Source organism: Bacillus rossius, chromosome 13 (assembly GCF_032445375.1).
Source record: "Bacillus rossius redtenbacheri isolate Brsri chromosome 13, Brsri_v3, whole genome shotgun sequence".
Lineage (NCBI taxonomy): Eukaryota > Metazoa > Arthropoda > Insecta > Phasmatodea > Bacillidae > Bacillus > Bacillus rossius.
This window is the reverse complement of record NC_086340.1, coordinates 11,051,923-11,076,296: the sequence shown is the minus strand read 5'-3', so window position 1 is coordinate 11,076,296 and position 24,374 is coordinate 11,051,923. Positions and strand designations below refer to the sequence as shown.

The 24,374-nt window shown below is 39.6% G+C and overlaps 1 protein-coding gene across 4 annotated transcripts in view; it reads right to left on the bottom strand.

Annotated features, from left to right (window-relative positions):
• LOC134538240 (tyrosine-protein phosphatase Lar) overlaps positions 1-24,374 on the bottom strand; it is a 1,248,834-nt gene that overhangs the window by 719,492 nt on the left and 504,968 nt on the right. For all 4 annotated transcript variants that reach the window (XM_063379387.1, XM_063379386.1, XM_063379388.1 and 1 more), the window contains one exon: positions 23,204-23,291. The gene's annotated coding sequence lies outside the window, so the exon portion shown is untranslated. The remainder of the gene's footprint in view (positions 1-23,203; positions 23,292-24,374) is intronic.

The window sequence follows — 24,374 nt, the reverse complement described above, 5'->3', positions numbered from 1 at the left end:
ATTAAGAACTAACAGAGATGGTTGTTGTATAATTTGTTCTTTAAGAATTATGGAAAGCACCGAACGATACGTCCTTGGCACGAGATAACATTTCCTCGACTGAGAACGACCCCTCAAACATTTCATTCCTATCTGGACATCTGAACATAATTTGGATATAAATCAGTTTAACGTTAACTCCCTGTAGATGTGTTGTGAGTGTGTATACGCTGAGGGCGGACGAACAGTTCTGTTCCCGTATTCCGTTTCCAAAATGTGTTTTCAGGATAGTTTATAAAGGCCATGGAACACTCGGGACGGATTCTCTAAAGCCCTTTCCAGGACTTGCATCACGCCTGTTATCTTCTATCTTCTCAGTACGATGTTGTGATTATTGTCGTCCCTGGGCGCAACGAAAAAGACTTGCACAGAGAAAAAGGCTTGTTTTATCAAACAAATATTTGTTTATATATGGAGAAATAAATTTATTTACTTGGTGGAACAAAATATTTTGTTAGTTTAACCAAACTCGGTAAGTAACAAAAAATAATTTGCTACACCCACACAAAATATACATTTGAGTTTACAAAATCATTTTGTTGGGTCAACAGAATCTTTCCTGCTACAAAATGTTTGATTGAATTAACAAAATATATTTATTTCGCCATATATTTAAAAACTTGGTTGTCTGTAAAGTCGGTTTACGGACGATAGTTTTACGTGACAACGTCATAGAAAAAGATTGATGAAATGATTGCATACTTTTATGAATAAAATTGAATCATTTTTATTGAATTATCACTATTTTGTATAGATACAAAGAAGGAATGAAATCTACAATTTAATTGATAAATTTACTCTTATTTGCACTCATTAATTAAAATTTGTTTATTACTTTAACGAAGCGATTATTTTAACTATAACTTTTATACATGTTTGCTATTTAACTTCTTCTGTGTTATTCTGTTAAGGATAGGACGATGATAGGAAAAGTAGGAAACGAATGGGAGTGTTTCAAGTTGAATGTGCCTCGAAAATGTCAAAATCGATGGTTGTTCCAATCGAGTGGAAGAGAGATAGATGCGGCGCAAGCGTACAATGAGCGTAACGGGACACCGCGTAACGGGACAATGTGCGTTACGGGACACTTTTTCGTGCGTGCAGCCGGCGTTCATCGATTTATTAGACGTTGTCACGTAAAAAATTTTTTGTTGAGGCAAACAATCCTTTCTCTCAGTGTGCGCGCCGCTTAGAGGCGATACCGCGCTACAAGCACCGGCACACACAATAAAGAAGAACCCTGACCAGTAGTTCGTCCCGAAGATGACGCGACGTCAGGCACTGTACGGGATACCCGCCGGCCGCGCCGACAAAGACAATCGGCCCGCTATCTTGGGGGGGGGGGGGGGAGCGGAAGCCGCATTGTCGCGGCAGATAGTTACACAGCCTCCTCCCCGCACCCCCTCCCCACACCATCCCGGGCTATTGGACGCAATAATGGGCGGCAGATAACGGGCCAATGACAACAGACAAGAGGTGGGTGGAGGGGGAGGGGGTGTATGAAGCCGTCAGTAAATCACGCGCGGCGGGCACGCGCGGAACTCCATTGTCAGAACGCATCGGGCGTTCTTCGGCCTCCGCTGACGGCGCGCACGCGTCGTCCCCAGTCGAGGCTCGCCTATGCGCCGATGCCCGGCTATCGCCCGTCGTGGTTGGTTGTTGAAAGGGAAAATAACACCCGTCATGCCTGGTTGTTGAAAGGGAAAATAACACCAATCGTGTTTGAGTTCTTGAAAGGGAAAATAACACCCGTCACGTTTGGGTTGTTGAAAGGGAAAATAACACACGTCATGTTTGGTTGTTGAAGGGAAAAATTACACCCGTCATGTTTGGTTGTTGAAGGGGAAAATAACACCCGTAATGTTTGGTTATTGAAAGGGAAAATAACACCCGTCATATTTGGTTGTTGAAAGGGAAAATAACAACCGTCATGTCTGGTTGTTGAAAGGGAAAATAACACCCGTCATGTTTGGGTTGTTGAAATAGAAAATAACACCCGTCATGTTTGGTTGTTGAAAGGGAAAACAACACCCGTCATGTTTGGTTGTGGAAAGGGAAAATAACACCCGTCATGTTTGGTTGTTGAAAGGGAAAACAACACCCGTCATGTTTGGTTGTGGAAAGGGAAAATAACACCCGTCGTGTTTGGGTTGTTGAAAGGGAAAATAACACCCGTCGTGTTTGGGTTGTTGAAAGGCAAAATAACACCCGTCGTGGTTGGTTGTTGAAAGGGAAAATAACACCCGTCGTGTTTGGCTGTTGAAAGGGAAAATAACACCCGTCATGTTTGGGTCGTTGAAAGGGAAAATAACACCCGTCCGTTTCGTTGTTGAATGGGAAAATTACACCCGTCGTGTTTGGGTTGTTGAAAGGAAAAATAACACCCGTCGTGTCTGGTTATTGAAAGGGAAAATAACACCTGTCATGTTTGGTTGTTGAAAGGGAAAAAAACACCCGTCATGTTTGGTTGTTGAAAGGGAAAACAACACCCGTCATGTTTGGTTGTGGAAAGGGAAAATAACACCCGTCGTGTTTGGGTTGTTGAAAGCGAAAATAACACCCGTCGTGTTTGGGTTGTTGAAAGGGAAAATAACACCCGTCATGTTTGGTTGTTGAAAGGGAAAACAACACCCGTCATGTTTGGTTGTGGAAAGGGAAAATAACACCCGTCATGTTTGGTTGTTGAAAGGGAAAACAACACCCGTCATGTTTGGTTGTGGAAAGGGAAAATAACACCCGTCGTGTTTGGGTTGTTGAAAGGGAAAATAACACCCGTCGTGTTTGGGTTGTTGAAAGGCAAAATAACACCCGTCGTGGTTGGTTGTTGAAAGGGAAAATAACACCCGTCGTGTTTGGCTGTTGAAAGGGAAAATAACACCCGTCATGTTTGGGTCGTTGAAAGGGAAAATAACACCCGTCCGTTTCGTTGTTGAATGGGAAAATTACACCCGTCGTGTTTGGGTTGTTGAAAGGAAAAATAACACCCGTCGTGTCTGGTTATTGAAAGGGAAAATAACACCTGTCATGTTTGGTTGTTGAAAGGGAAAATAACACCCGTCGTGTTTGGGTTGTTGAGAGGGAAAATAACACCCGTCGTGTTTGGGTTGTTGAAAGGGAAAATAGCACCCGTCATGTCTGGTTGTTGAAAGGGAAAATAGCACCCGTCATGTTTGGTTGTTGAAAGGGAAAATAGTACCCGTCATGTTTGGTTGTTGAAAGGGAAAATAACACCCGTCGTACGAATGCTCGTTTCCCCATTCGCCTGTGACTTCTATACTCCCGACAGTTCCTCTGTGATTATTATCATTATAGTGGCAACTGAAGTATTGTATATTAGTATCTGAGCCCTTAGTTACTAAGTAATTACTTTAGGGGAAAAAAGTTAACAAAGTATAAAAAACAATCTAATAAATTTAGTTTTAGTATGTTGTATTACGTATATTTTCAATCAAAGTACATTCACGGCTCGGCATATCACAGAAACTAATTAATCAAGTGTCTAGTACCTATATATTTCATGCTTTTCTTTCTTCTCTGTTTTCAGGTTCTGACTGGCAGCGGAATGAGTGGTTAGTGTAGCCACTCACCACCAGGGGTGTGAGTGCACCTGGTCATAAATCCAGCAACGGATGCAAAATATGAAAGCGGAATAACGCTAACGAGCTCCCAATTCGCCCAACTCTTCAACCATGCCATCCCTCTGTGTCCCGTATGCTTGTCCCTTGCATCGCGCACGTCTGTGCCCAGGGTTTTCCCCGTGTCTGTGCAGGTTTTACCTGGGCTCTACTTGGGATTTAGTCATGGCTAGAGACCGGAAAAAATTCGCGAATTCATTTCGCGATATGCTAAAATACAAATCGCTATACCTCAGTGCTGCCTCTGCTATTGGTTCAAAACTCACATGGATGACTCTGGGCCAATGAGAAACACCCAACCAAAGCTTTATCGAATCACAGGCTTGCTACGCTGGAACGTCTCACAAGACAGCAGCCAATGAGTGGGTGGCATTTGACCGAGTGTACGTAGAACTATGGAGTTCATCCTACAGGTCATTTAACCCGCGAATTTTTCCGGTCCCTACACATACAGTTCGACGTGAAGCGCTGTCGGTGCTACGATAGTGGCACACTTTTTTTCAGTGCGATCTGTTGCCAGATACACGCAAAGACCACAAACGTTTTGAACACAACCTCATAATATAACAAAATAATTTTAAAAATGTACAAAAATATTTTTAAAGGGAAATTTGGAATGGAAATTTTGGAAATAAGTTTTCTTTTGTTGCATTTCATCAAGGGCATTAGCTGAAAGCATTCAATTCTTTTAATAACAAGTAACAGAAAGCCGCCATCTTGGTTCTAGCCATAGGCGTGCCTACAGGGGGGGCCAGGTGGGCCATGGCCCCCCCCCCCCCCTAATGTAATCACTCAGATCAGCACTTTCTCTAATGCGTTCGTTAATATTCGTATATTCCTGGCACTGTGACACTCAAACTGTTTTTCAGTGTTGCAGCGTGCTAATTAACAATATTTTTTAACATTTTATCGTTCTGGAAATACAGCCGCCTTAGTTTATTTAAAACACGATGTCCCTTAAAATGGCCCAGCAAAAAAAAATTAAGAGGTTTGTTAAAGTTCTGTTGTCTGAATTGCTGTAGATCTGGACCAAGCTATTGGAAAATTCGAGGGGGGGGGGGGGGGGAAATATGTAAGTACCCTTTAAACATTGTCTATGGAAAAAAAAACATATTTTCAAGATTGTTAAAATTATACGGATATAAATATTAACTAGTAAACAAATCTCATGATAGTGCACAAAAATATAAACACGGCAATGAGTGAATGTATTAAGGTTATTTAACATTCTAAATACAGCTTCTGATTTAAAGATTTAGCAGGGACCCCCTAATGTAAATGTCTGGGCACGCCTATGGTTCCAGCCTAGTAGGAATAGAATCTATTGCTATTAATAGTGATCGACTACTACAAAAAATATTTTCTCCTGTGAAGTAATAATTGGTATTTAGAATTTATATATTTTTTCTTTGATAATGCGTATAACTGTAATAATACTGTTAAAAGACACAATTTGATAGTATTAGTAAAAAAACAACAAATAGTATAAAATTATATTTAAAAAAAATAAAAAACCTTTCGATGTGTGAACTAAAAAGTAAAACAATAAATTATCTTTAAATTTAAATAATTTGATCAAAAGCGAAAGAATGAACTAGAACTCTGTATACTGTAATTTTTTTTTAAAAAAAAAGCTTAAAATAAGAATCAAGTGAAAAATTTAAAAAAAAATAACTTTACTGAAAAAAAGCGTGAGTGCTCTCTTCTTTCATTTTCATAGTGATTCTGTCCTAAATAATAGCCATTTTTGGTAGAAAATTTAAGGAATCTGATATGAAGCGTGCGCTGCTATCGTCTTTCATTTTCTTAATGACTGTATCCTAACGAATAGACATTAGTGTTAGAAAATTTTCATAGCAAGCCCATTGTCATCGGGATTGCGTATAGTACTAGGAAAGTTTCAAATCGATACGACGATTAGAAGTAGGTTAAAATCGACTTACAAGATATGATTAAATAGTTAATTACAAGTTAAGCTAACAAAACTTATTAAAATCAAGTTAAACAGCCGGGTAGTATACATATAGTTAGGGCCATGCATATTTCGCGAAAAGATTTCCAGACTAGATTAAATTTAAAACACTATAGCATCGTCTGTGTTTCGTGATTGGGTGAGTTTCTCCCAGGTACATATTGATTGTAACAACACCAATCACAGTGATTCAGTGTGGAAGTAAAGGCGTCCTGAATGGCTCTGTCAAATAAGGCAACGACTTCTCTCGCCGACGGCTACCAATCACAAGGAAGAAACCACAGGTGCGGGTATACCTTGTTGCAGTCTAATAAGTGTTCAGATCTTTTCGCGAAAAATGCCTGCCCGTACATATAGTATTTATACACATGTGTGTGTGTGTGTGTGTGTGTGTGTGTGTGTGTGTGTGTGTGTGTGTGTGTGTGTGTGGAAACAGTGGACGCCGCTTGCTCTCTACCACAATCGAAGCGTGGGACAGACTATAGCTGATGTCTCGCAAGTGCTCCTCTGCACGGGGAAATGGCAGTAGGGTCCGTCCATCTGGCAAACACGAGTATCCATCATTTCACCGGCTGCAGGGAGATTGATGTTGTGGCACGCGCTTGTTGATGGTGGACGCAATACGTCACTCGCCGGCAGGGCAGGACGGGGTGGGGGGAGGAGTAAAAGGATCTAGCACCCCGAGCCCCCGTCAAACTCCAACGCCGTCGTGGTGATTCTACACTTTGCGAGGCCCTAATATTTCGACGGAATGAACTGGAGATGAAAACGGAAGAACTCAGCAACGTCCGCCATGCTTAATACTTGAAAAATCTTTCGAACTCGCCGGGAATCGAACCTGGATCGTCTGAGTGGAAGGCGAGGATTCTAACCACCTTTTTTTTAAATTTGATTTAAACAGCATATTACACATAGACTACATTGGGCTCACGACAATGCAATTATTAGGGACAGGAAAAATTCGCGGTTACGATGGCCTTCAGGATAGACTGCACATTCCCCTGTACACTCGGGCAAATAACGCAAGTTCATTGGCTGCCGACTTGTAAGTCGTCTCGGCTGGTTTGTCTGTGATTCTATCCTTCTTTGGTTGAGGGTTTATAATTGGTTGAGATTCGTCCAGATGAACAGTAAGCCAATAGCAAAATCATCTAAGAGGTATTTTAATTTTAGCCTATCGCCGAATGAATCCACGAATTTTTCCGGTCTCTAATTATTGGTTCTATCTATAAAGTACACGACTGCAAGCTACCGCTAGCAAACCATGCTCAAAAGCCAATTAAGGGGCCCGCCTACCTGGGCACACATACGGTGTGCAGAGCTTCAGGAAAAACAACGCGATTTCAAAACTACTCAAGATATCCGAGTGGGGCCTATTTACGAATAGCATTTAAGAGTTCGCTGAGGGCCGAAAAGTACTTTTAATTTCGGATTAAGTTTTTAAACTGTATTTTTAGAAGCGTTAAAATGCCTAAAACGCGTGTTTTCAGAGTAATTTTTAGGCATAAAACAATCAGTACAGATTCTTGAAAGCACTTAAGGGGCTTGCATAACACCTTTATCTTCATTTCTCCGCCATATAATGTTACGGTCACCACTCAAATTTCACAGTTATCCTGTGACGACGAGAAGACTGCGCGCCAGTTCAGACACTTGCGCTTAGAGGCTATACCGCGCTGGAAGCACCAGCGAGCGTCGCGCTTATCATCCCGCCTCACTAACACACATACACCCCTGACGAGGCGGGCCCCTTAAGGAGTGCCCATAACTTTGCTTGAGGGTGCCGTATTGAATTAGTTTCCATCGCTCTAGTCTGAGATGTTGCAAGAAGTCCTGTGTCGCAGATAACGTGTACTGCAGGGCTTGGGTGAAGAGCCACATTAACTCCGCGCTGGCGCACACGCGGAAACAACTTGAATCGAATATTCACAATATCATCATCTGGCAGGTCGACGCTGGAATCGTAGCAATGATGAGTTTTACCCAGCGCCATATTGGTCGGGCATACGTACAATATATTACTCTGTGGTATGCGGTGTCTATGTCCCCACACCAGTGACAAATATTCGTACTCTCAAGATGTATCTTCTTTCTCTTGTATACCGTGAGGATAATGTCGTTGTAGAATTCATAAGCAGCAGGTAACACCGGATCGGACAACTCCCGCCATAACTGTACCGCACCACTAAACCACCGCGCCTCCCTGAGGTGTGGATTTACCGAGGGGTAAACAATACTTATATATAACAATTATATAATTTGTTAAGTGTAAATTATCTTTATAAATTGAATTTTAAGAAAATTGATTTCTGCACTACAAATCTTGGGGGAATAGTAGATTTTTATAACTCCAAATGTACCTACACATAGTGATGATTTTGCTTCAGAAAATAGAACTGAAAATTTTATATTTTGGACTATTTGTTTGAAATACTTTTTTGAGTCTTTCGTTATATATATATATATATATATATATATATATATATATATATAGGGAGATTGAGAGATATTGTGAGGTGAGTATAAAGAGATAACGATATATTAAGATATATATAGAGTTAAAAAGGGATAAAGAGAGATATGTGCTTTGTATGTGTGTACAATATATATTTATTTACAAAGAGGCATTGCAAACATGCAGGGCATTAGCTAGTATAAGATCAAAATATGTAAAAGGGAATTTGGTTTTGCTTTAATGTAGTTGAAACAAATCGTAAATTCTATTATGATAATGTAGTTAAATTCATGAAACACACACGTGTCAAGTTTATGTTAAAGACATGCCTACAGTAATAAAACAGAGTCTACGTTTTAACGCGATTCCTGCCGATTCTGTGTACCCATGAGTAGAGACCTGCAAAATTCGCGGATTCATTTCGTGATATGCTACAATTCAAATAATTATACCTTAGCGCTGCTTCTACCACTGGTTCACTGTTAATCTGGAGTAAGGAGGGCCAATTAGAGACCCTCACTCATAGAAGTGTCGAGTCACAGACACTCGGGTCGAGACTATTCACAAGTCAGCAGCCAATGAACAGGTGGCATTTGCCCGAATGTGTAGAGTATAGTAGAGTCTATCCTGGAGGTCATTGAATCCGCGAATTTTGCAGGTCTCTACATGAGGCATGCCGGGCTGTCCTGGGAATTGCTGACCACTAAGGATTACAATAATCCTTCCAAAATAATGGTTAGCTGTTGTTTGAATCCTGGAAGGGACAGGTCCGGACCCCACGTCCCTGCTTTGGGGATAGAACAGCTACCGCAAAAAAAAAAAAAAAAATTAAAAGTAATATTTTTTTTTTTAAATCAACATTTTTCCAACACAACGAGAAACTAAAATTTCGACGATGGTATTGTTAATCCATTTATATTTAGAGACCGAAAAAATTCGCGGATTCGTTTCGTGATAGTCTAGAATCCAAAAACGTTTGCCTTTATACTGCATCAGTGGTTGGGCCACAGTTTATCTGAATGATACTCGGCCAATGAAAAAAACCTTTTAACAAAAGAAGTATCGAATCAATAGCGTCCCAGTTAACAGGTGTCAAAAGTCAGTAGCCAAAGAGCAAATGTAATTTTTTCCCGCGTGCATAGAGGATCATGGAGTCTATCCTACAAGTCATTGAAATCGCGATTTTTTTTTTCGGTCTCTATTTATATTATGTTAAAAGCACAAAAGCGAATAACAACGAAAATGGTTCAACAATTTAATGACAGGTGCTATGCTATATTAAAGGATCTAGGGCGAGGTGCTGCTAGACGAGGGGGGGGGACCATGTCTATGTCGATCCGAGACAGCGCGCTGGACTGCCCCACGGACCACCCCTGCAGCAATACACAGGATACAACGACCACGTGACCGGGCGGGTCGTCACCACAACGCCGAAATACCACAACGCCGAACGTACAATAACGCACGAATACCATAACGCCAAATGCCAAATTGACCGCAACGCCGACAGCTAGAAAACTGCTGTGTGCCACAACGCCGAAATACAGCAACGCCGAAAAATGTTGCTGCGGCGAGGGTGGGGGCCACAGGAGCAAAATGAAAAAAAACTGCATGAATCTGTGTGCTAAACTTACCTAACCTAACCTTTGTGGCAGTCCTGCAATGACATTTTTTCGGCGTTAATGTATTTCGGCGTTGTGGTAATTCGGCGTTGTGGTACACAGCAGTTTTCTAGCTGTCGGCGTTGTAGTCAATTTGGGCATTTCGGCGTTGTAGTCAATTTGGGCATTTCGGCGTTATGGTTTCCGGCATTATTGTAAGTTCGGCGTTGTGGTATTTCGGCGTTGTGGTACACAGCAGTTTTCTAGCTGTCGGCGTTGTGGTCAATTTGGCATTTCGGCGTTATGGTTTCCGGTGTTATTGTACGTTCGGCGTTGTGGTATTTCGGCGTTGTGGTGCGTCCCTGTGACGGGCCCCTAAAAGTCAAACAGCTTCGCGAGGACCGTTGACGCGGGCTGGGGAATTGTAACATAAAAGGTGTGCAATTTGGGCGGAGGGGGAGGGGGAAGGGACAGGAGGATGTGTGAGAGGCGAGGGCAAAGTGCCCTCTAAACAAAAAAAACCCGCCCCCACGCCATTCTCGCAGCTACAACAGGGTGTCCCGATGAGGGTTGATAAGGGGAGGGGAGGAGAAGTACAAATCCCCGACTCACAACCGGCGCTATTCGAGCCTCGCAACCGATCCCCGCTTTAACGCGGCGCTTGTGACCCGCCGGCAGTAATCGCATTACGGTCGAAGGGCGCAGAGAGGTCTGTGGGAGCCGGGAGCAAGCTCGCGGAAGGTATTGGTGGGTTGGCCGTGGCGCGCCGGTGGGAAACGGTTAGTTGGGAAGGGGAGGAGGAGTAGTGGGGGTCGAATGGGGACAGAAATGCACGGGGACACACGCCCGAGCGCGCGGGAGAGACCTTGCGGCGATCCAATTAACATAATGATAATGCACACACTCGCGGTGTTGTCGGTCCGGAGTGGGAGGGGGAAGGGGGGGTTGATTACTGCTGCTGGAATCCCAGCACGCAAGCGTTGGCCCGCGCGGCGAAAAGAAGAGGAATTAGTGCGTGTGGGAGACATACAGTGAGGACGATGTAGTGGGTGGGGGGGGGGGGGGAACAGGAAGTGAGTGAGAGAGAGAGAGAGAGAGCTATAAACCGCTGTCGGCATGATTTCGAGAGACAGAGAAAGAGAGAAAGCGCGTCAGGCATTCGAGGCATCATAGGAGCACACCGGAATGCGGGAAATTCGCGCGTTGGGAGGAGAGTGGTTAGAATTTAGAAAATAAAAAAAATAAAAAAAGCTGCTGCTACGGCGGCGAGCACACAAACCCAAATGTACCGGCGCGGGGGTTCACTTGAACCACACAACTCCCCGCCTGCTTCCCTTCCCCAACACACCATTTCACGTTCTACTGTCCGCTGGCCAAAGCTGTTGCGCGCGCAACGCACGGACAAATTATTCTAACTACGAGGCCATTCCGCGAGGGAACGCCAGGTATTTCCGACGCGAATTGATCGCGCCCTTGTGCAGGGGGCTGACACCCCCCCCCTCCCCCGCCTGTCCGCCGGCCGCCGACCGTACGGGATGATCACGAACACAGAACGAGGCCGCTACGCCCGCATGGTACCTGGGCCGGCTAGCGACCCCGCACGGCCGCTGACGTCACACGCGCATACCTTAGGGGGTTGGCGCGTCCCGGCATCACCCTGCGGGGTTCCTTCCCAGGGCTGTTTCCCATCCCTCAGCGGCCTGGGAATTCCGAGGGGAATGCTTTTAAGTCACTGCGTGGAGTGGCGTGAATAAGCGCCGTTGTTCTGGATGTTTTGATCGCCGGGTCCGTACCGGGATGACAACCACTCCAGTCGGTTCCAGAAACACGGCCAAAGGGTACAAAAGCGGCGACGCCGGACTCCGCGGGAGTTGATGTTCCGACTGGAGAGAGAGAACGAAGTGCGAGTTCGGCGAGGAAGACGAGAAGTAGCTCCACCCCCCCCCCCCCCTTTTTTTCGCGAGCGACGCAGGCACGGAGCGACGGGACCGTGCGTGTGTGGCCGAGTGGCGAATCACTGTCGAGCCTAGCTCCAGTGAGGAGTGTCAACTGTGGACTCGGCAGATACTCAGTGATTTGTGTGCAGACATTAAGTGTGGTTATTTAATTAGTAGGTAATGTAAATATCAGTAGACAATAAAAGTGTATAAAAATCATCGGGCTATCCTTACGAACCCGTTTTCCAACTTGTGACATTATGACACGGTAAGCATCAAACATCATGGGTGATTTCCGCAGGAACACGTAATTTTCACCAACATTACATAAATAATACTGCTTGACTGAAAAAAAGGAAACGAAATTATCTTTTATATAATTTTGAACGAAACATTTTGATATTATGTGCAAGGCCATAAATATACATATATACATATATATACATATATGTGTGTTTGAGCGAGAGAGAGAGAGACATTGTGGTCCAAGTTAATACTTATGTTTAATTAATGTTGGTTAAAATCAGATGCGGATTATTTATTGCTTACGAATTTATTTTTAAAATACGTACTGATGTGACATTAAGATACTACAGAGAAAGAAAAAAATACTGATAGTAGGCCTACTATTTTGTACAGTAAATAGTGTTTTGTTTTCCAGGTTTTGTAGAAACTGTTTCAATTTCTGAGTTTCCTCCATTTATCATAAATCACCAGAATAATTCCGAAAAAGTAAAAAAAAAAAAAAAAATTAAAGCCTCGCAGAACTTACGTCGTGAAAATTAGTTAGCAGATTATCTTCGTTCCTAGTCGCTGAAGGACACGGCAAACAAACAGCGAACGGACCATAAGTACAAGCGAGAATTAGAGGAGCCAGAGCATCGATGCAGCCATCAAAAAAGAAAAAAAAAGAGGCCCGGTAACTCGCGTCTTCTTAAGACTTAGTTTCCGGCACCGTCCAAACACACTTCAAGAGCGATAAGGCGCTCGCAACGCCGAACCTGCTAATAGCGCGAATGCCCCCGCGAAAGAGAGGGGAGAAGGAACCGGAGGGCTAGTTCGGCCGTAAGAAAGCACGGCTGGCGTGGGACGAAGGAGGGAACAACTAGCCTGAAAAGTGGAATCAAGGAGGTGGAAGTGCTGATGAGGGGGGGAGGGAAATGAAAGAAAAAAAAACAGAAGAACGAACTCTTGGGCCGATAAGAGGAGGGAAATTGTTGGAGCGTTATCTGACAAGGATTAGGTGGAAGGGAGAACGGGAAGGGGTGGACCGCGAGGCAAATTCAAGCAGTCTTGTCGCTACGAGGAGGGGGAGGAAGGGGTGAAAAATGGGGGGGGGCAACGGAGAACGTGAAGGAGTGAGAGGGGGAGGGGCGGCCTTATCTAGCAGGGGGCACGCGCCACAACAATGGCGCCCATTGTGGCCGCGGTTTAATGAAGTGAGAAGGCGGGCTCTGGGGCTCCGAGGATAACAAGCGAGGCCAAGGCTTCCACCCCTTCAACCCCCTCCCCCCCTCCTCAACCCTAACATCCCGCACAGCGCGCCGACAACCCAACACCCACCCCTCCAACCCAAAACCCAAAACCAACAGCTCACGGTTTATCGGCCGTGTTGCGGCGACGCCATTGTTTACGCTCGCGGGAGCCCGAGGAATAACACTCCTCGCAACGGGATCAGGGCGGGCGGCGGTAACTTACCGTCGCGTCGCCGCGGACAAAAGACGCCGTCGCGCATGACGTCAACAAGCGTTAAAGGCCCTGCTCCACCCGCCATCTTGGATTTTTTTTTCCCCTTGTTCTCACGTTGCTAACACACTTATAATACGAATCTCGGAAACAAAATTTAAAAGTAAATTATTAAAAAAAAAAAAATAATAATAAGGTCAAACGTGATAAATATACGAAAATTGTGTTTTTTTTTTGTTTTTTTTAACTAAATTACTTGACACCAATCACACGTAGTTTCCACACCCGCCGCTAGAATTCGCTGCCGTAGCAACTACGTCCCTGTTGAATCATTATATTTGCAGAGCAAAGGAATGAATTCGACAAGGGATTATATTAAAACACTGTCCATCTTGTTAAAAACAAAAAAAAACAAAAACGGTTGATACTATGAATTTTCCCCATTGCTTTGTGACAGGGTTGACCGATTTAAACACCAGTGGTTTAAACCATTGTTTAAATCAAGTGTTTTATTAAAACAAAATGGTTTGTTCAACAAATGTATTTTTAAATAAAATATCTATAAAAAAATTAGTGAAATATCTCATTACACTCTAATAACAACAATAGTTTGTTCATTAATGTTTCTTTCATACAGGAACAAATGGTTATATACTAATCAAGATATTATCAATTATCATTTAAAATACCTCAATAAGTTCTGAATTATATACCGCAGGACACACAGTACTTCTTGCAACATCTCAGACTAGAGCGATGGGAACAACTTCAATACGGCACCCTCAAGCAAAGTTATAGACACTCCTTATTTGGCTTTTGAGCATGGTTTGCTAGCGGTAGCTTGCAGTTGTGTACTTTATAGATAGAACCAATAATTACATTGTCGTGATCCACATGTAGGTATGTGCAATATAATGTATGATGTTTGAATCAAATTAAAAAAATAAACTCCTGCGGCTTCTGTGTATGAGCCATGCTGGGCTGGATGTGGGAGGAAAATGCATTTATTGTAGTCCACTCTAAGAATTAAAAAAATATTTCCAAATAAAACTCTCTGTAACCTTATGTACCTAAGTTGCTGTAATTTTCTTATTCTGTCTTCAGCTTCACTAGAAATTTTTTTTTGACGTGATAACGTCTTATAAATCGATGAACGCCGGCTGCACGCACGAAGAAAAAGCATGACTCAATTGTCACGTTCCGCCTGAGCCGAGCGTGCAAGAACCGGCCAACCACCGTGCGAGAAAATCTTCCATAATATCAAACAGGTTAAGGCGGGCTTTTTTAACTAATTGTTCGTGATTACATTTAAACAAATTATTTAAATTAAATTTTCAAAAAACTGTACATAATATTTGAAAATAAAAATAATATGCAATTTCGTCATCAATGTTTTCTTATGACGTTATCACGTAAAATTATCGTCCGTAAACCGACTTTACAGACAACCCCCTTTTTTTTCATTTAAATCCTGGGAGGGAGGGTCTGTACTCCCATGAACCCCCCCCCCCCCCCCTAAAGTCTCTGACCAGAGCAAACACGGCCGTGTTCGATAAAGAACATTCCTACTTTGACTCCCCTTTAAGAAGCACTTGGGCTACAAAGGGCACTTGTTAAGCTGACGAGCCGGAGTGTAAAAACCAGGCGTATATTTAATTATGTTCGAGAGGCGAGGCCTCGCTCTCTTGTTCACGTGATAGCGGGGCGAGCGCTTACGGAACGTCGCGCCACTCCCGACTCTCTTCACTTTCTAATTAGCACCTGGCGTTCAAGTCCGTGCTTCAAACAAAGTCCGTGCTTCAAACAAGTCCGTGCAATCGCGTGATTCGATTGCGGCTCGTTTCTCTCCAAGCGAATCTTATACAAGGCAGCCTATTTCTCACGTGCGTGAACAAACCTTTACCCCGCGTCTGGTCAAAATTGAGGCCTATTGACCCGTAAATCCTTCGCTGATGTAGCACATAAATAGGGGCAGGCATTTTTCGCGAATAAATCAGACCGCCTGTTAGACTGCAACAAGGTATACCCGCACAAACTGTTTCTTCCTTGTGATTGGCCGGCCGTCGGCGAGAGAAGTCGTTGCCTCATTTGGCCGAAGCCACTCAGGACGCGTTTTGCTTCCGCACTGAATAGATTTGATTGGTGGTTTAACAATCGACATGTACCTGAAAGAAACTCATCCAATCATGACACCACAAGCGATGATACATTGTTTTAACTTTCAGCTAGTCTCAGAATCTTTTCGCGAAATATGAATGCTCCTACACATAAACCATTGAGGAAATGTAACGACCAACCAAAATGAGTTGAAAAGAATTTAAGTTCGACTGGTTACAGCTTCGTGTTTGACTCTAAAATTGCGCTACAACACATACTACTGAAATGAGGTGCGGATTTTTGAAAAAGATGACAATAACTCACGACAGTTTTATCATCACAGTATAATTTGCATTTTTTTTTTTTCAAAATCCGCACCTCATTTTAATTACATGTGTTGTAGTGCAGTTTTAGAGCCAAACACAAAGCTGTGAGAAGTCTAACTTAATTATTTTCAACTCATTTTGTTTAGTCGTGACATTTTCCCAATGGTTATGTACTACATAGCGAAGAATATACACATGTTATTGAAATGAGGTGCGGATTTTGAAAAGATGGCAATAACTCATGTCAGTTTTATCATCACAGTATACATATCAGCTATAAAAAATGTTTAACTCATTTTTATGCAAAATATTATTAGAACCAGTAAATGGTTATTATGTAGGCATTTTAAAAATAATACTGATAGTTAATAATTTGTAACTTACAGTTCTGTAACTAACTAGATTGCTATGTTCATGCACATAAAATGTGGCTATAATTAATTATATACTAACGCAATTTAGAATGTAACCTCTGTCAGGAGAATTCTGCGAACACTGATATTTTGTGTAGAAATTTTCAAGATCAACAATATTTCTCAAAATTTAATTGTTCCCTTATATTAAATTTAGGGAACGATTTTCTCACGTAAGAAGCATTCGTCACGTTTCCTCTTACAACAGTGAACATAAATATCGCATGTGTTTGCCATGCGATAGCATTTAACACCTCACTTACCCTACGATGATTAATGATTGACTGTGACACGTGGGAATTTTCCACCAACATCAGAAAAATTGATTATTTCACAAGTGCAGGCTTACAGACTACGAACTTTCTGCGTTTATTACTCGGCGACTACTAAATGATTATACATTTCAAAACCTAAAATAATACGTCTCAAATATTCTAAGCTGAATGAAATAAGAATAAAAAAACAAAACTAAAAAAAAGAAGGAAAAAAACAATATAAATAACTTTTGATTATGACACTGTTTACGAGAAAACGTGCCACACTCGTAAAAATATTGATTAAATCAATGCGTACATGAGTCATGTGTAAGCAGTACATCAATAATTACTACTTGTATGCTTTCTGGTATTTTATTGATATTTATTAGAAAAATTTAACTAATGGGCATTCTTTATCGGCCATTACCGCTATCGTGGGTGTAAAAATTACTAGTATGTGCATTAACTAATACTTAGCCTGTAGTAGGACTACTTTTTATAAAGGATTTGTCTAGTTTACGAGTTTGATATATTTTGAATTCGAGCCATGCTTATGTCACCAACGTACAATTCAGCGAGAACTAAAACAAGGGAATGGTACTTCAGACAGACGGTATTAAAAATGACGGTGTTCATAATAACATTTAAAAAAAAAAAAGGAAATACGGTGAATAATGTTCAAGTTGTAGCATACTGTGTTCTTGACACTTAGGCGGTTTTTTTTTTAATTAACTTCAGGAACAATCGACCACAAGTAGATAAAAAAAAAGAGTGTGCAAGAGATATCAATCAATCTACAATGATTCACCGCCATCTTTGTCCAGATTTCAAAAGCTGTTCGAAGGACTATACACACCACATTCTGAGTATAATATACGTATACAGCTTTGTTCCTAGCATCAGGGTGATAAATGAAACGTTATTGTCCAGTCATTACTAGTATGCCATGAAGGTGCTTATTTTGAAAATTCCATTTGGATCTCATTTTCGATAGCTGTTTTATCCTAGTGTTTATACTTTAAAAAAATCTCACTACAGAAACCTAAACGAACAACGAAAATGAAAACTGCAGTATGTATCATTTTTAAGGTTAGGGAAATTTTCGAGTTCTTCTGTTCACGCTTCTGCGTGTATCTAAAGAAAAGTAGCTCAGTCGATATGCGAACATTTACCAAGTTGCGTGCCGTTGGCCTAGTTAGTCAGCCATAAAAAAAAGGGTAATTTTTTTTTCTCCCGGCTGTGAATACCGTCTACACGCTCACAAAAACCCATCCCAACGAGGCACGAAATTGCGGTCAAAAGGTCGCGGGCGCTAGAGAGCGCGCAGAATGCACAATTCGCCGTCTTTGTTCCTGTTATTGATTTCACATTCTAGTGTTTCAGGCTCTCTCCCCTTTTCCCTTCTCTCCGTTCGGCTAACCTTCCCCCACCGTGAAACCAGAAGAACCTTTTTTTCGAAACGAGTTGTTGCCGCCTGCCGCTAGTCACCGCCACACTCCGAGTCCCGCCTTTAGTTCGCACGTTCGCCGCGCCGAGCGCTGTGCGAAGGTTCTCAGTTTCGCCACCGTAGCAGCACTTCCCATCACACGACCGGGGGAGCCCAAGATTCACTGAATTACAATCATGATCCCAAACACATCTGAAGTTAGCTTCTTGGTCGTGCAAAAGTGCAACTACCATCTCATCACATTTCATTGCCTCTAATGTCCTTTTGAGAGAATTGTTCACATTTTAGGGTATTTTAGACATTTAAAGAGAAATGTTCACATTTGGGTTACCTAAGCCAACCCACCTTTCATTTCTTTTTATCACCAAGACGTGCGAAAACCTACTATTCCCAAAAAATTAAATAATTAAATATTTTATTCTTAAAATTCATACATGTAACAAATATTGGCTGTATCCGAATACATAGGGATGCGTCCTTAGCACACACATCCCTACATCCCTTAGCAAATGCAGCCACAATGTAGAGGACGCATTTCTAATGGATGGATAGTATCCGAATACTTTTACTGCTAGCACCACCTGTTGACTGTCAGTCGTACTAATGTTTACGCAGCCATTTTGTGTAGGGATATCTACGAATTTTCAGCAAAACGTAAATAATAAATACCTACCAATTAAAAAATAATGTAACGTGTATGTTATACATTTTAGCGATCCAATTAAAATACATTTTATAAATTGTAAACTTTAAAAATACTTATGAGTTTTGAATTATCCTTTAAGTTTAAATTCGTATTTTTATTATATTTATTAACGTCTTCATTTGTCTCTGTTTAAGTATTCACTTTCGCTTATAATGTTTTAAACAAATCTTATGCTGAAAATCTGAAGTAATATTATACACAAACAAAATAAAACCCGATTCCGAAGCTAATGGATGTAGGGACGCGTTAGTGGATGCGAGTGTCGCATCCCTAGAAATCTCGAATTAGTGGATGCGTGAAAGGATGCATCGGCATCCCTTGTGAGAATTCGGATTCAACACAAAGATGGCCGCGTCCACTACGATGCACTTTTAGTGGATCCCTTAGCTAAGGGATCCATTAGGCCAGTATTCGGATACAGCCATAATCTTACCTAGCCTTTACTTTATCAACAGGGGGAAAATAATAGAAGAGTAATCTTTCAGGCGTCTGCTGACTTATCGTCTGTGAATCTTAGGTTTATCTCATGACTGGCTAAAAATAGATATGTACCAAAGTCAGATGATGTGACATAAAGTCAATCAATATATATTTAATTTAAATGTATAACTAGTACCTAGCTTACAAAATGTATGTCGTAGATTACAAATAACAATAATTTTGTACACATTCATATGATGATAATGATGATGATGATGATGATAATAATAATAATAGTTGACCAAACACAGGTATTATAATTCAAGAAACACAAACAATTATAACATTATTATATAGATAAACAGCAAAACATTTGGTGCCATTACACAATTATATTGGTTTTATTTACTAGGTATGCATGTGGATAATTATTACACAGAAGTGCTATAGGTATAAACATTATTTTGCTTGTTTGTTAAAATACACATATAATACATGCCTGGACTAGGAAATTATGTAATGCCCTCCTGTTTTATATGGGAATATTACATCAATATGCAAAAAAACTTAACAGGCATTTTTTGACTCATAATTTAACTTTACATTTATAACTTTTTTTTCATTTAATTTTGTACTATTTTTGGTGGCTCGTAAATTACATTAATTCTGATTGTATATCATGCAGCTGGAAGTTTTACTAAGGTAAGCACATTGCCTATCCTGATGACAGCTTGCATTATAAAATAAATGCTACACTAAGATATCTGTGTTGGGAAGTGAGGGCATTTGTTTCATTAGTTATTGTGGATATGAGAGAGATTGTATAAATATGCTATTTAAAAATTTTAAAAACATTTTTAGGGAAACAACATCAAAAATTTTAGAGTCCATATGAGTGTTGTTTATTATAGTTCAAATTGAGGGTAACATAAAAAATAGAATATGTATAAAAAAAATTAAAAAATTTCTTAATGGAATATAAATATATATAATTATTTTATCTAGGATTGAATACAGCAGTATTATAAAAAAAATTGCTAGATTACAAATAGCAGTAATATCATTCAGTACGTATATGAATAAATGAGGTAGCTAAATGTCTATGCATAGGTACAGCCCCAAACAAAATGTTTTCATGTCACCAGATCACAAATAAAAGAGAGTGCCATTTGAATCATTGATTAAGTAAAAATAAAACAAGACATTATTTATCTACAAATAATGAATTGATAAAAACTATCTGGTGTGATCTACAATGCATCCACATAACAGTTGTGGGACCAATCTTTTTTTTAAAAAAAAAAGAAAGGAAAAAAAAGGGCACGTTTCTGTGAATGAACATGCTCTTTTGCACTTTTAGGCAGCAATTAAATTGGCTGTGAGCAATGAATAGTGTTACATTTTGGAATGTTGATGTTGGTCCTAAACTTTGTGGCCCCTAATGGGGAGTGGATTGGGGTATAGAATATCTGACACAAAATAGCTCCCCTGGCATATTTTAAAAATAAAATCTTATCAAAAGAAATGTTAAGCCAGGCTGGAACATACCTATACAGATAATGGTTTTGCTCATTTTTCTTAAAAAAATTTTTGGTGTTCATTTTAAGGTAAAAGTTCTGTATCACGTGTCACACTTTGATCATGATGGTATGATCCAGTATGTATTAATCCTGTGGTACATGATGCTTGCTGTTTTAATTTAGTAGGTATGATGAAATATACTGGACATGACCTGACACAAATCATTTGTTGTGATATTTCAAGTTTTTTATTATGTCCAGGGTTTTTCAATGTACTCAATTAAACATGCAAGCATAGTATGCCACAGGAGCAATGAATACAGGCTCATGCCACAAGGCTCAAGGGATAAACTTGGACACGTGATACGGAATGATAACCCAATTTTAAAATTGTAATAAATTATGTTTACATTATATGATCAAAATAGGTTGGTGACAAACATTTTACACTACTGATGTATTAGTAATAAAAAAAGACCGGGGTGGTACCCAGCTAGACACGATACCCAAGCGGAATGTCTTATACGTAAGATTCAAACTGATGGAAATGGTATTGAATTTTTTTTTTTTTTTTTCTGAATTAATATATAAACTTTGTAGGTAATCTTTAAAAATGTGCACCCACTAAACAGAAACTAAATTGGTGACAGGTAAACGGAATGTCAAAATACTGGTGGTATCACAATATTTAACAGCATTTTATGGCAGATTAAAATGAAAAGAAAAAAAGGATGAAATGAGTTTATGTAAAAGTTAAACAAAGTTAATTAAAGTAACAAAAGATTTTCATGGTAAATTAAAGTTTTTAGAACCTAATGAAATAATGAATTAGTTACTCCATGAAAGCTTATTTTTTAGATATCAGTACATTAACAGAGCTTACTAGTAAAAACACTCTCCTAATAGTTTATTGATATGAATACAAACTTACTAAAATTACTATAAATTTTACTTTCAAAGAATATCTACAAATTGATTAAAAATTGTAAAAAAAAAGTTTTCATTTTATTTATTAATTTTACTAAAACTACAATAAAAAATTGTCCAGTAATGATAAATCAAATTGCAAAAACTAAAGCATCAATTTCCATACAGTAAAACCTTGTTTATCTGGCCCTCGTTAATCCGGATCTCCGGGTAATCGGGATCAGAGTTGTAGACATTTTATTTAATGTGCACATAATAATGACAACTGTATTCTACACCTATGTAAACAAAGACAGTTAGCACACGATAATGCACCTGAGCATTTTTCATTTAAACACCATACATGTTTGAAACCAAAGAAATAAAGTCTTTGTTAAGAAATTTTTTTCAACAAATTGTATAGAATATGGGGCATGTATGCTCTGATTTTGTTACAAAACATAGATTTTTATCATAGTAAACATTAGTCTGCTTACTTAAGGATTTTGTTTTGCTTATTACCCATATTACCTGGATTATCCAGAATTCCGATTGTCCGGATTGCCTTTGATCCCAGTTAGTCCGGATTAATGAGGTTTTAACTGTACTTTAAAGTTTCAAGACTTCCAGCACCAATACCATTTATTTCAGGACTTCTTTGAGACTTTGAGACCAGCCCTTTGGTTTCCTGCCCTGTAGACACTCTGTATATGTAGGGACCGGAAAAATGTGCGGGTTCAATGGCCTATAGGATGAACTCCATAGTTCTACGTACACGGTCAAATGTCACCCACTCATTGGTTGCTGTCCTGTGAGACGTCCCAATGTAGCAGCCTGTGATTCGATAAAGCTTTGGTTGGGTGTTTCTCATTGGCTCAGAGTCATCCTGGTGAGTTGTGAGCCAATAGCAGAGGCAGCACTGAGGTATAACTACTTGTATTTTAGCCTATCGCGAAATGAACTCACAAATTTTTCTGGTCTCTATGTATAAGGTATGCTGGATTGCTTCCCCAGTTTTTTTTTTAAATTCTGTTGTTGAGTTCATTCATCTCTAATGACATCATTTTCTACAAAGGTGTAAAGCACATGTAAAAAAACCTCTTGTATAGTGCACTTTTGATTATTTCGAAGAAACACATCTTTTTATTTCATTTTATAAGATGTTAACATCATCTTTTTGTATAAAACTTGGGTATGTATTGAGCACAAATTACATACCACACAAACTAATCCTAAATACACTGATGCCGGAGCTTAAAATAAAACCAACAACCTTAAAATTATAAATGTGTACCCTGAAAATAACGTAACTAAGGATTAAAGACAGTTAAAAGTTCATATTCTGTGCAGCACAGTTGTTTCAACAGATACATATTAACAAGCGACTACTGTTTAAACTAATTTGAGCTTTTATACTTAAAATTCATTCAACACTAGTCATTCCTAAAATAATTTGTAATCACATTTGAAAAGCTCTTTTTGAAAGGGCTTTGCTTGAAAATGACCTTCTTTTACAGGAGGTAAAAATAAAACTCTTCAGTACGTAAGTAGTTAGAAGTATAAAAAACACATTTCTACAAAAACTATATACTGTAACATCACAATTGCCTACGTTTAATTCATAGAAGCATCAGATATCCATTAAATACTTCTACAAATACAAAAAAAATTTACTTCCTGAAAAAAAGTTTACTTTGGTGTAAAACCCTTTCTAAAATGAGTGACTCAGTTTTGAACATTTAACAGCTATATGTAAAGTCTGATCTGGTAAGATGTGAACACTCACCTTTCTACAATGGAGAACACAGATGCAGCGATACCAGCACGCTTACTACGTTACGCCCACGAACCCGCCCAACGAAACTGCTACGTCTCTGAAACACCAGTAACAGGAAACATCAGGTAACTAAATATCGGTGATACACAATAGGCATTTTTTGAGTTCAATATGAATGACATAAAATTAGAAAAAAAAATTAATTTATTAATTGTAACACAATGTATAATATAATTCCCTATCTTATTTTCTTTCTTTTGGTTGAACAAAATACCTAAATTGAGCAGAAAAATGTCAGTGAACAGAAGTGCTCAGGTACTTTAATTTTTGAACAATAGAAGTTTTAATTGACCAATCAGAGACAAACAAATAAAAAAGTGAGACAACATTCACTTTGTTGCTGTGGTTTTGATGTGCTTCCTCTTTTCTGTTTCATTTTTTGGTTTGTGGGGGAGGGGGGAGGGGGGAATGTTTGCACTTTAACAAAAGCTAAGTTCTCCATTATGTGCTACTTTCCAATGCTTTACACTGAGTGGCCTACTTCTAAACTTTCTCGTTTTCTAACTTGCACACTTTAAGCCGCATTTTCAGCAAAATTTTTCACTCAGTTGTCATGCATAATCTTTGTTGAAATAAAAAAAAAGAGGGGAATTTTTTAACATTTGTATAGCTCATTAATTTTTTTTTCTCCTGGTAACAGCTATGTCACACAACTTATGAAACATTACTGTGATGCATGGAGACAAATGGAGGGTATAAAATTAATTTTGAGAAACAATCAAGTCAGTTGATCTTGGGTCAATTTATACAAAGTGATACAGAAAAAATTTTAATTGGTCTCTGACCATTAGTCTAATACATTATTCTTCGTCAATGATGATAGGCCTAATAGGAATGGTACTGAAAAAAAAAATTGTTTTCTATACTCCTGTTTCAGTAAATATTAATTATTCAATTGCATAACAGTACTTATAATCTTAAAGTAACCATATACGTAATTTGTTAAATACAATTTATAAATTATTTATATTACCTAAATATAATGTTACATTTTCAGGTGTGTTAATGTAATAATGCTAAAATCAAAATGTTTGTATTATATGCCTACAAAAAACCTGGTACCTATTTAGATAATAATAAAATTATATTTTTAAATACTAAAAAAAAAAAATAATACACT